The sequence below is a fragment of the Mobula birostris genome, chromosome 16 (assembly GCF_030028105.1).
Source record: "Mobula birostris isolate sMobBir1 chromosome 16, sMobBir1.hap1, whole genome shotgun sequence".
NCBI lineage: Eukaryota > Metazoa > Chordata > Chondrichthyes > Myliobatiformes > Myliobatidae > Mobula > Mobula birostris.
This window is the reverse complement of record NC_092385.1, coordinates 9,610,875-9,625,066: the sequence shown is the minus strand read 5'-3', so window position 1 is coordinate 9,625,066 and position 14,192 is coordinate 9,610,875. Positions and strand designations below refer to the sequence as shown.

The 14,192-nt window shown below is 39.5% G+C and overlaps 1 protein-coding gene across 2 annotated transcripts in view; it reads left to right on the top strand.

Moving 5' to 3' along the window:
* prkar2aa (protein kinase, cAMP-dependent, regulatory, type II, alpha A) overlaps positions 1-14,192 on the top strand; it is a 355,118-nt gene that overhangs the window by 299,446 nt on the left and 41,480 nt on the right. The gene's annotated exons all lie outside the window — the stretch shown is intronic.

Below are 14,192 nucleotides of genomic sequence, written 5' to 3'. Positions count from 1 at the left end.
TTTTTCAATAGGTCCTTTGAATGAATTGTTGGTTTCTGCTTTATAATGTTGTATCTGTGATTGGTATGATCAATAGCATTTTTCAGTCAAATTCTGTAGTGATTGACCTTTTCATTGCAGCTCGCCAATGTCACTTCAGACTTAACTTACAAAATAGTTTAAGGGGGTTTTGGTGTCTCCTGGAGATCTTTCAATATCAAGCAGATTTTGTGCAATTCTTTCTGAAAGGGCACCTTCCTAAAATGTTATCCATGTTTCTCTCGCCACAAATGCTGCCTGACCGACAGAATGACTCTAGCGTTTTTCTTTTGCTTTTACGACGTGTAATTGTCTCCTGTGAGACTATGAATTCCTTGTACAATTAAGACCACACCTCTTGGAACAAAAAAAATTGTTTGTACCTGTCAACCCACACTAACTACAAAGTGTAGCTATACCTTTTGATTTGATACTTGTGCACATTCATCAATTTATATTCATATTAGAGATTTTTTCCAAGGCTCATAATGTAAACAAATTAAAATTTTAGAAACCAAGTGCTTATTGTAATGAAAGCTGTAAAAATATGAAGATGGGATGGGTGGGGAGACAGAAAAGCATTGGCATTTGATACAAAAGATAGAAAATTGCTTTAAATAACTAAGAAATAATAGGCTTACAGTACGAGATTGTAGCAGACAACCTGAATAGAGATGATTGGGCAATTTTCTTTTCACTCAAATGCAGTGACCACACTGCAGAAGCAGCAATGATTGATTTTTAAGAAAAGAACTGGAATGTAATTGCTTCCATTTACATTATTTTTTTTTCCTGGAGAATTTACTCTCATTGGGAAAAGTACTCTTTCTGTCTTTAAGTTGGCCCTTTTTTTTAGTATATTAACTTAATTTCCAGTACTGTGAATTAAATGCTCCTCCCTACCTCCAACTCATTTGCCGATGCAATGCAGTCCATAAATTCTCAGGCAGTAAAGACAGAAAATATAGGAAATACTGTATTACCTAAAATGTCAGTTTCCGGCTTGCTATATTTTGCCTTATAAGACTCAAGTCTATTTAAGTTATTCATTTATGAAACTATAGTACCGTATTTCAATTATCATTAACTCTATTAGTATTTTGCTTACCTTTGACATAATAGATATGATTTTTTAAATTTTATGTCTAAGAATCAATATTTGTACCATCTGCAGACTTTATGAATCAGACCACCTATTTTTCTTCAAGTCCCTGCACTCAGCCTTGCTGTACACCAGTGGTCACAGACTTCCAGTCAGAGAAACGCCCTTTCACAACTGCCTTTTTGGTTTCTAGAGCCAAGTCAATTTTGTAGATCCTGTGTAACATAATCTAATCTGGATGAGCCTGATATGTAGGTGCCTTGTTAAGTACATTACTGAAAACCATATACATAACATCCATTGCCCTACTCTCATCAGTCGCATTTGTCACTTCTTCAAACAAAAAATTAAATTTCTGACTTCATCCCACCAGAAAGCCATGTTCACTTTCCATAATAAGTCTATACTTTTCCAAATATGTGTAAATCTTGTCCTTCACAACCTTCATTAATTTCAAAGTTGGAAGTAAATATATGTCACCATATACAATCCTCAGATTCATCTTCTTGCAAGCATACTCAATAAATCCAATAACCATAACAGAATCAATGAAGGACTGCACCAACAGGCTAGAGAACCAGTGTGCAAAAAGCAACAAACTGTGCAAGTACAAAGAGAAAGAAAATAATAATAAGAAGAAGATATAAAAAATAAATATTGAGAGTATGAAGTGAAGAGTTCTTGAAAGTGAGTCCATAGTTTGAGAACAGTTCAGTGATTGGGCAAGTGAAGTTATCCCTCTGGATAACGTCACTCAACTCATGTCTCACATCATATAATTTCCCTATCAACTGATATGAGGCTCATAGGCTTAAGTTCCTTCATTAGCTACAATATATTTTGTAAACTAAGATTAAAATTGGCTATTTATGAGCATTTGGAAAACCATGACCTAATTAGGGATGTCAGCATTCCATTGTGCACAGGGCAAGTCATGTCTTGATTGAGTCTTTTTTTGAGGAGATAACATAGGTGATTGATGAAGATAAAACTGTGGATGTGGTCCGCTTGGATTTTGCTAAGGCATTTGAAAGGTCCCTCATGATGGGCTCATCCAAAAGATTAAGATGCATGGGATCCTTAGTAACTTGGCCCTTTGCATTCAGAATTGGCCTGCTCAAAGAACACAGAGGGTAGTGGTCAATGGGACTTGTTCTGGCTGGTGGTCCACGACTAGTTCCATTTTGTAGGGATCCACATTAGGCCTCATGTTTTCATAAACACTTAAATGTTGATGTACAGAGGGATCTTGGGGTCCAAACCTACAGTTACACTTAAAGCAGCTGCTCAGGTTGTAAGGTCTATGGCGTGCTTGCCTGCACTAGTTGAGGCATTGAGTTAAGTGTTGGGAAGTTATGTTGCAGCTTTATAAAACTCTGGTTAGGCCCTCTCTGGAGTTTTTACTTTTAATTCTGATTACCCCATTATAGGAAGGATGTGGAGGCTTTGGAGACTGTTTGAAGCTGTTTGCTGTCTGGATTAGATGGACTTATTTTTTTTTTCTCTCTCTGTAGCGGAGGTTGAGGGGAAGCCTAATAGAAATTTAGATGGTTATGAGAAGCATAGACAGGCAGCTGATAATTTTCCCTTAGCGTTGAGTTATCTAATGCCAGAAAGCATGCACTTAAGGTGAGAGGGAATAAGTTCAAAGAAGGTATGTGGCGCAAGCTTTTTCATGCCTGGAATATGCTGCCAGAGGTGGTAGTGGAGGAAAAATATGTTAGAGGCATTTAAGTGGCTCTTAAATAAGCACATGAAGGTGCAGAAAATGGAGAGATAGGGGCATTGTGAAGGCAGAAGGGATTAGTTTAGTGAGGCATTTAATTATTTCAACCTAGCATCATAGTCAGATTGGCCTGTTAATGTGCTGTGTTCTCTTTCTATTCTATTTTATATTCTTTTCTCCAGTCTTCTGGGATCTTGCCTGTGGTTAGAGAGGATCTATTGTCCAGACCCCAGAAATCTCCTCTCTTGCCTCACTTTATACATAGTTCTTTTTTTATACACTTTTACTCTAGTTTGGAAACTTCTGACAACTATGTCTTCCTAATAATCTTCGTCCAGACTTGGGGAGATCCAACAAGAGACCTATTATTATGCCCTCCCTCACCCTGGTGATAATTCAAAGTCAAAACAAAATAAATTATTAGAAAGAGTAGCACAGCAACAAATAATCTGTCAGAAAAACTCAGTGGGTTAAGCAGCATTTGTGGGAGGAAAGGAATTGGCGACATTTAGGGTCAAAATCCTGTATCAAGTCCTGGTACATGCTTTTGACCTAAAATGTTGGAAATTCCATTCTTCCCACAGATGTTGTTCAACCTGCTGAGTTCTTCCAGCAGATTGTTTGTTGCTCCAGTTCCTGATATCTGTTGGCTCTTCATAAAATACAAAAAACTTTTTCCTATAAAGAGCATAAGCTCCTATCTTCCCATATTGCATTTTATCTGCCACCTTCTTTCATACTTTATTAATCTATCTGTGTATCATTGTAGACTCATTTTGCCATCTAGCATTGTATCTTCAAAAGCTTGAATACATTACAGCCTGCCTAAATCTTCATTTGTTGCTGGGGGCTATAGTGAGGGGGTGAGCTTAATTTCAATGTGAAGCCTGTGGTAAATTTGGGCCATTTAAGCTACACATTCTAACTTAGTTTATGTTTGCATCTTCTGCAATGCCTAAAGGCATGTCATTGTTTTCTGCCTTCTTACTACCTTCCCATCTCTTGCCTTCCAGTATTTCTTTATTAAGATTTCACTTTTCTGGTCTTGGAGAGGGAACAAAGAGGTCCACTTAATAAGTTGTGCAACTAGCCACTAAATTAAAGTTATGGAACAAGGTGTACCTAATATAGTAGTGTCTCTGTGGGTCTGTGGTTATAATGCCATGAAAAGCCAAAATCCTTTCCTATGAGTAGTCTCTTTTTGATATTGCTTAAAAAATTACCCTATTATGTGAAATAATAAAAGTAGTAATTATTGTGATTCATGAGTTCTTGCCTGACAGTAAAACATTTCATAGTAAAGGGTGTTGTGCTGATCTTTTCAACGGTTACTGCACTAAGATCAGTAGTGAAAAAAAATCAGTGGTAAATTATAGTTGCGGATAACATATTTGCATATATTTTGTTTGTTCACAAAAATTTCCTCTATATAGGGCTCAGACTTCCTGCATTGTTTGAATAAAACTCAACAATCGTCTTTTGTTTAGTATATGTAGTAGAAAATGCCCCACTGAATGTCTCCATATGCCTTATGCCTTTGTAGTCTTGCCTAACTTGACCATTTCAGGCACTAGGTTAAAGTTGTATCTTCTATAGAATTCTCAATTATTTTAACATCTCTGTGATTGGAATGTAGATGATAATAGTGAAATATCAAGCAACACACAGAGAAAATGCTGGAGAGAGTCAGCAGGCCAGGCAGCATCTATGGAAAAGAGTAAACAGTTGTCATTTCTGGCTGAGACCCTTCATCAGAACCCCATGAACTGAAAATTTTCTCTTGTTTGTGAATAGTGAAATATCAATGTGTTTTGCTGAACCATTGGCTCTTCATGTGAGGTCAAGGTTTGTTTATCTTGTAACTTCAAACTAGAAAGGGGCATAAAGTTTTTGATGAAAATTTCAAATATTCAAATGGAGCCGAAGCTTACTTTATTGTTATATGCATGAGTACGTACAATGAAAAGCTTATTTGCAGCTGCATCAGGGACACATTGCATCAAATACACAACATTTAACAGAAAAACATAAATTATACAAAAAGTAGAACAAGACCATTGTGGTACAAAGTGGTTATAATGTTAATATTCTGAGCTAGTGATTAGGGTTGTGCAGATTGGATCAGTAACTGAATGGTTAAAGGGAAGTAGCTGTCTTTGAACCGGGGAAGAAGATGGCATGGCCTGGATGGTAGGAATCTTAGATGATATATGTTACCTGTTTGAGGCAGTATCTCCTGTGGAACTTACCAATGGTGGGACGGGATGTTCCTGTGATGTAGTCTGCTCCTCTCTGCTGTTTCTTAAGGTCTTCTGCATTTGAATTGCCATACCAGAGCCTGATGCATTGAGCCAGGATACTTCCAACAGTACATCTGTTGAAGTTTGCTAGAGTCTTCAGTGATATGCTGAAACTCCATAACCTTCTAAGAAAGTAAAGGCCCTTCTGCACTTTTCTTATGATTGCATCTCTGTGCTGAACCCAGGACAGGTCATTTGTTATAATAATGCTCAGGAATTTAAAGCTGCTGACCCTCTTCACCACTATTCAACCAATGTGCATGTTTCCCATCCTTCCTGATGTCAACAATCATTTCTGTCGTGATGCTGAGTGAGAACTTGTTGTTGTGGTTGACATTGAGGACATGATCAGAAGTCTTATCTTGTTCCTGTACACTGACTCATCACCACTCATGTTTTGAGGTTGTTATGGGGAAATAAGTTGGAGAATGGGATTGCTCTGTGAGCCACCATAGATTTGCTGTGCTAAGTGTTCTATATTTCATAGAAATATAGAATTAAATCTTGCAATAATTTGCAACTTATTATGAGCACAGCTGGGGAGACACATTTGTATCTAGATAGGTATAAACAAGTAAAGTTGTATGCACTTGAAGAATTTTTGGGACAGTTCATTCGGTTTATAAAAATGGTGATACACAACCATGGTTCCACCTGTTGAGTGACAAGCTACCTGGAAGCAACAATTTGTCTTCTGATTGATGCTTGAAAATAGTGAACTCTGTCCCCATAAATGTTTTGACATCTGGCTAAGCTACACTCCCAGACTTTGAATATGTGTGATGTTTGGAAGTGCTCACAAAAAATCTAAAAGGTATTAGAAATTAATCTTACTATTAATGAGAAAATATTATTAGTACCCTACCACCAGACATATCTTTACCTCCCCAGCCCCCCTTCGCTTTCTACAGGGATGGCTACCTCCATGATTTCCTTATCCATTCATCCCTCCCCACTAATCTCCCTCCTGGCACTCCTCTCTCATTTCCATTCAGGGCCCCAAACAGTTCTTCAAGGTGAGGCAACACTTCTCTGCAAATCTGTTGTCATCTATTGTGTCCAGTGCTCCTGATGCGGCCTCCTCTACATTGGTGACACCTGTTGTAAATTGGGGGACTACTTTGTTGAGCACCTCTACTGTATCCGCCAAAATTGGAACTTCTTGTTGGCCAAACATTTTAATTCCCATTCCCATTCCCGTTCTGACATGTCAGCCCGTGGCCACCTCTTGTCCCAACATAGGGCCATCCTCAGAGTGGAGGAGCAAAACCTTATATTCCGTCTGGGTAGCTTCCTGATGGAATGAATATCGGTTTCTCCTTCCAATTAAAACAAAAATTACCTCCCCTCCCCTTCTATTCCTCACTGGGCTCTTTCTTCTAATCACCTGCCTATCAACTCCTTCGGAGTCCCCTCCTCCTCCCCTTTCCTCTATGGTTCGCTCTGCTCTCCTATCAGATTCCTTTATCTCCTACCCACCTGGCTTCACTTATTACTTTCTAGCATCCTCCTTTCCCTCACTTCACCTTTTTATTTTGGCATCTTCCCCCTTCTTTTCCAGTCCTGAAGAGGTATCTTGATCAGAAACGCCAACTATTTATTCTTTTCCATAGATGCTGCTTGACCTACTGAGTTCCTCCTGCATTTTGTATGTGGTGCTTTGGATTTCTAGCATCTGCAGATTTTCTCATGTTTATTATTAAAACCTTTTATTTAGATTAAGTAAAATAAAAACACAAATAATTTAAATAGAATTAATCAATTGAAAAATATTTGTTACTTGAAACTTGGTTATTTTCCTCAGAATTATTGCTGTCCATTAAATGAATAGAGTTCCTGACTCTGCCTTGTTAGGTTTGAATGCTTTCATAAACCAAGGTAAAAGTATTTGAAAACAGTTAATGCTGCTCTAAAGTCAAGCATGACAATCTGGATCGATGATGCCAATTTTAGCCCACGTTCTATATTGTCTTTATTGCCTTTCTCTTGAAAGACTGATTTTAAACCTGACAGGAAGATCATAAATTTTTTGCTGTTAACTTGATAACCCTGCTCCCCCCACCCCAAATCTTTGTTTCAAGTGTTTGAAACAGGTAGAATGCTTGGAGTTTTTCAGGAAATTATGCATGTATTATTAGTAAAGAACACTGAGGCTGTCTACAAGAAGGGTCAGAGCCGTCTGTATTTCCTGAGGAGACTGAGGTCCTTTAACATCTGCCGGACGATGCTGAGGATGTTCTACGAGTCTGTGGTGGCCAGTGCTATCATGTTTGCTGTTGTGTGCTGGGGCAGCAGGCTGAGGGTAGCAGACACCAACAGAATCAACAAACTCATTCGTAAGGCCTGTGATGTTGTGAGGATGGAACTGGACTCTGACGGTGGTGTCTGAAAAGAGGATGCTGTCCAAGTTACATGCCATCTTGGACAATGTCTCCCATCCACTGCATAATGTACTGATTGGGCACAGGAGTACATTCAGCCAGAGACTCATTCCACCGAGGTGCAACACAAAGCGTCATAGGAAGTCATTTCTGCCTGTGGCCATCAAACTTTACAACTCCTCTCTTGGAGGGTCAGACACCCTGAGCCAATAGGCTGGTCCTGGACTTATTTCCTGGCATAATTTACATATTATTATTTAACTATTATGGTTCTATTACTATTTATTATTTATGGTGCAACTGTAACGAAAACCAATTTCCCCCGGGATCAATAAAGTATGACTTCGACTATGACTATAAGGTATTTTGACTGATTACAAATTTATCCTTCGATTTTGTACACAACATTTTCTTTTGCATGGAAGACAACCATCTATTGACTCAGTAATAGGCCCTTTGATACTTCTGCTCGGAGCAGTTTCATCTCCTCTCCACAAGCACATGTAATTTTCCATTGAACGCAAGAATTTGATTTTCTTGGTCACTGTTTCACATTTCCAGTCTGATGCAATTGAATAGACAGGAACATATAAGAGCAATTCATGACTCATCCTTATTACATAGAGTGAGTGGGATGAACTGCTTGATAGCTCGCAGTTTGTGTGATTTCAGATTGATTTTTATGTATTTTAACTGCAAATCTCTCTCAACATTCAAGCTATAAACAGAAGAGATTCTGCAGATGCTGCTTTTTGATTTGGACGTGAATACAAAAAATTGGTTCAAATTTGCAGATATACAAGGAGGTTCTGTTTTGCAAGTATTCATCGAGTCGAGTGGACAAGTGATTCAGCAGCTCTTGGAAGCAATTCAAGATGAATTGATGAATTGAGAGCATGGATTGACCGAGAAGCAAACCAGGTCACCAACACCATTTGTTAATTCTTAGACTTGAGGGAATCTGGGACTCTACTACAGAGTTCTATGAAAGCATGAATTACAACTTGGGTGAAATCTTGCAATTGGGAATCTGGGACTCTACTACAGAGTTCTATGAAAGCATGAATTACAACTTGGGTGAAATCTTGCAATTCATTTGTCCCTTTTCCAAGAAATAATTTGTTGAATGGATGAAGCTTGGAAAGGTATGATGCAAAGATAGTGTACGTGCTTAAGAATTAAGTTTTTAATTTTAGTGACCAATACCCTGCAGTCCTCAATAATAGACAACAAAGTTGTTCATGCCAACTAAATCTCAGTTCTGTCATAGTACATTTGCTTAAAATTGACTGAGGCGGAATGCAGTTATAGCAAACAGTACACAAACCGACAAGATTGTGAAATTAATTGTAAAGAGTTAAACTACAGTTGCATAAAGAGAACAAGTATGTAGTAACACATTTTGTAACCCTAACCAATACATGCAGTGTTAGTGATAAGGGATGCAATGGCTCCTGCAGACGTTATCCTTCTTTCTCTCCCCCATTTTAAAACGCATTAGGAATGGATTTGTTTTAGTAAATCATGCAAAACCTCAAATGCCACACAAAGATATAAAAAATAGCTATGTTATCCATGCCATCTGTAGCCTCCAACTACATTTCGGACTTGAACTGTAGTGCGCCAGTACTTCAAACTTTTCAGTTAGGCAGTCACTGTTATTTTTTCATTCACCTGTCAGTCCTATTGTGTGAAATTAGGGGTCTTGAATCTGTGGCATCTACTTCTGGCAAAATTTAACATTGTAAATTTCACTCTGTGCTAGTTAGGAAGATAATGAATGCACTGAAGTGGTTAAAAGTGCAGTCTTTTATTTTTAGATTGAAATGGTAGTTCTAAGCCACTTGAGCTTTGCACTTTAGTTTGATGCTAGTGAATTATCTGCTAAGATTACTATTTGATCTACATCTGCATGTATCGGTTCTACAGCTGGGGAAACATGAGGTCAGTCTTTTTTGAAAAGAAACATGTCAAGTGGAATTAAGTAATTCTTTGGAGATTGAAGTAGTCGCTCATTCCGGTTTGTGTTTGAGAGTTTTGAAGCATTTGGTACTTGATGAAATAGCAGAATTGTTAGATCATTTGTAGTGCTGCAAAGGAGCCCTGGCCTTAATTCTTACCACTTAATATTTAACAACTGGAGCTTGGCTGCTGGACCCAGACTTGATGCAGATAGAAAATCATATAAAGCTCACATTATAGAAGGATGATTTATATCAGTGAACCAGATATACTTTTTGCCATTATTTTGGTAGAATCAGGTTAATTTAATCACTTGAATTTAAATTCCCATTCTTCTGTGAGCTAGAATTTTGGGTACTAGTTCATTAACTTAACTGCAACTGCAGGTTGCTGCCATGTCCCATTTTCTCATCATAATTTGGCAGTCAGTTGTAAAATAACACTGGCAATGACTTAGGAATATATTTCCATACTTGCCATGCAAATTGAGGGGCTGGTGTGTGCTTTTGGAGAGAATGTTGACCAGAAAAAGAATCTGACAAACATGTTAAGGTAAATGTTATGTCAAAATCAACACTTCAAAATAACCTGGAATGAAAAGCATATTCAGTCCATCATTCCAGGTCCTTCTATCATTTCATACATTACCACTTATTTATTTATTTATTGAGATACAGCGGGGAATAGGCCCTTCTGGCCCTTCAAGCAGCACCGCTGAGCAATTCCCTTGATTCAACCCTAGTCTAATCAGGGGGTAATTTACAATGATCAATTAACCGAACAACCGGTACATCTTTGGACTGTCAGAGGAAACCCACTCGTTCATGGGGAGAGTGCACAGTCTCCTTACAGGCAGAGGTGGGAATTGAACCAGGGGTGGTGGTGTAAAGTGTTGTGCTAACACTGTGCCACCCCAATTGGTATGGATCAGATTAATAGTACTCTTGCCCATACAATTGATTGTTTGTCTCTATTATTTTTTCTCATTTTAAATTTCCTCTCATCCTCACATTCTTAAGCCAAGCCCAGCACCATGGTAGCCGCTATTGTTAACATTTATTTTCCTCTCTTTACTAAATCGCCCTAAATGTGCTTCAAAAAGTCCTTCACTGCTTTTCAATAATATAAAGATCACGGAAATCATATAAACACAGATTTGTTTTTGGCTAGTGTAAGGAGGTGAGAGGAAGGGGTGAGTTAAGCTGTTGCTGGAACAAAGTGAGGACAAGGATGATGGGCAGTTGGAGTCAGGTGAGCTGGGTGGAGGTAGGCACAGTTTAGATTCTAGCAGGTGGTAAGTGGGAAGACAAGAAACTGCAACGACTAGAATCTCATATGGAATAGTGGGATTGGGTAAGGGATGGGTGACAGACAGAAGGACCTGTTGACTGTGGGGATAGGAGACCTACAGGGTAAGTGTGTGGGTGTTAGGGAGATGGAGGATGAACCAAGTGAAGGATGGGGAACAAAACTGGGTGACGGCAGTTGGTAGGAATGGGAAAAAGGAGGGCTGAGTGAATTTAGGTGGATTAGAAGGAGAAAGAAAGGAACCCAGGTGATGCTGGTTACTTGAAGTGGAAAACTCAATGCCCATTGGGTTGGAGACTACCCGGTCAAAATATGAGGCATTGTTCTTCTTGATTGAGTTTGGTGTCACCCGTAGTGACGAAGGTCAAGAACAGATAGGTCGGTGTGGAAGTGAGAAGAGTCGCATGCAACTGTGAACTCTACAAGGCCACTGAGCACAGGTATTCTGCAAAACGGTCACCTAGTCTGTTCTTGGTTAAAGTTGGACTGTGTGCCTACCTGGAAGGGCATTTAGGGTCTGGATGGTGGTGAGGGAGGAGATGTAGATACCAGGGCTGCATTTCCTGCAGTTGTAGGGGAAGTTGTGGGAGATGGGGAGGTGTTGTGTGAATAAAGATAAGTAAACCAGGAAGTGATGGAAAGAGTGGTCTCTGCAAATTAGGAAAAGGTGGAAAGGAGATGTGGCTGGTGCTGGAATCATGTTGCAGCTGCAGAAATGATGAAGGATGATGTGCTGGATGCGGAGGTTGCTGAGCAAAAGGCAATGTCTGGGGAACATGAGAAATACGGCAGGGGTAGGCCATCCAGCCTGTTGAGCCCACTCCACCATTCAATATGATCTGACCATGGACGAATCTCCACCTTTCTACCTTTTCCCCAAACCCTTAATTCCCCTACTATGCAAAAATCCAAACTTGTCTTAAATATATTTACTGAGGTAGCCTCCACTGCTTCATTGGGAAAAGTAATTCCTCCTCATCTTCATCCTAAGTTTACTCCCCCGAATCTTGAGGCTATGTCCCCCAGTTCTAGTCTCACCTACAAATGGAAACAACTTTCCTGCCTCTATCTTATCTATCCCTTTCATAATTTTATATGTCTTTATAAGATCTCTTCTCATTCTTCTGAATTCCAGCGAGTACGGTTCCAGGTGACTCAATCTCTCCTCATAGTCTAACCCCCTCATCTCCGGAATCAACCTGGTGAACCTCCCCTGCACCGCCTCCAAAGCCTCCTCAAGTAAGGAGACCAGAACTGCACACAGTACTCCAGATGTGGCCTCACCAGTACGCTGTATAGTTGCAGCATAACCTCCCTGCTCTGAAATTTCGTCACTCTAGCAATGAACTCTGGCTCTGTTCTGACTGAAGGGAGGGTGGGGTGAGAGCAGAAGAGCAAGAAATGGAAATGCAGATGAAGGCGCCATCAAGCATAGAGAGCTGAAGCTAAGTTTCCTGAAAGGAAGACATTTCACATGTCCTGGAAAAGGGGGACTTGGATGCAGAGGAGATGGAAAAGCTGAAGGAAAGCATTCTATTCTTGCAAGAGATTGGCTGGAAGGAAGTGTAGTAAATGTATCTCAGGGATCAGTGGGTTTATAGTGAAAGTCAGGTAATAGTTTTATCTCCTGAGATGAGACACGGAGATCCAGAAAAAGGGAAGATGTGTCAGAAATGAACTAGGTATATTTGAAGGTAGGGTAGAAGTTCATAGCAAATGTGATAAAATTGCTGAGTTTGGCATAAGTGCAGGACCTGTCACTAACACAGTCATCAGTGTGGTGGAGTGAGAATTGACAGTGATGTCAAAGTAGGTTTGGACAAGGGCCATTACATGTAAGCAGGCACAACTAAGGCCCAATGCAAGTGCCCATGGCTACACCTATACATATAGGATAAGTTTAGAGGGATATGGGCCAAATGCAGACAAATGGAAAAGCTCAGGTTAGCACCTTGGTCAGCATGGACGTTGGACTAAAGAACCGGGTTCTGCGCAGCATGACTCTGTGCCATTGAGTTCTAGATCATAAACCCTTTACTATTTTTAAAGAGAATTTTCTGCACATCCCCATATCACTCTTATTCCTTTCTCTTTCATTCCTTGTTTTTTTTTCTCTTTTTTTTCCCTTTCTCTGTATCCTATTGTCCAAAAATAATTCTGAATCTTGCCAATGAAAGCAAGTAAGCTTCAGATACTGAAAACCTGAAATGAAAGCAGAAAATGCTGGAAACACTCAGCAGGTCAGGAGGCATCTAGGGAAAGAGAAACACAGTTAAATTTGAGGAATCTTAATCAGAACTGTGAAATTGTGAAAGCAAGCAATTCTTTGAATTACAGGGAGGTGGGAAAAGGCTTAGGATAAAAGAGGTATCTGTCATCAGCCAGAGTTACTATGGGGATAATCTGTAAACAGTGTCATCGAATAGATTAATAAGGGCAGTTAGAGGTGACAGGAACAAAGGATCACATAGGCTGTGAAGCTACAGAACTGAAAGCAGTGCCCAGGACATCAGATTGTGCTGGTAGAAATCAATACACTGACCCAATATTGCAGATTCATGATGTACAGCGTTGTTTGTAGATTCTGAAAAAAGAAAACAAGTTACCTGAAATTGTTAAATTTTGCAATATTGCAGATTCATGATGTACAGCGTTGTTTGTAGATTCTGAAAAAAGAAAACAAGTTACCTGAAATCATGAGTCTGGAAGAATGCTTTGCACCTAGATGGAAGATGAGGTGTTATTTTTCAAATTTACATGGGGCCTTGTTATAATAAAGGATGGAGAATTTCTTGTGGCAGATAACGAAAAGTTCTGGGTGACCCATAGACTGGATACAGGTTCTGAGTCCATCACCAATGACATGATTCCTTCCCCTTTCAATATTGTGAAGGGACCATTCTCTTCCTCTTTTGCTGGTCTTATTGTGACCTCCCAACCAAAAGCTCTGCAGATGACTTTACTGTACAACTGCACCTACAACATCATCTTTCTAATCACTCCTTCCAAATGAAGCAGCAGTTCAAATGCACTGCTTCAAATCTAATGTATCGCTTTTGGTGTTTATGACATTGTGTCATCTACATCAGAGGAAACGACACAGATTAAGCACCTATGCTTAACTGCAGGGGCTACCCTAAGCTTCTAGTAACCTGTCACTTAATTCTCTAGCCAACTCTATTTCTGACCTGTGGCCTCTTGTAGTGCTATAATAAGGCTTAACGTAAGCTTGAGGAACATCAACTCATTCCACATGTACGTGACCTATCAAGTTCAACAACTTCAGGTAATATGCTTTCTCTGTTTGCATTAGAACTGGCCGTAGTAACACACACAAAATGCTTGAGGGACTCAGAAGATCAGGCAACATCTATGGAGAGAAATAAAAAGTTGAT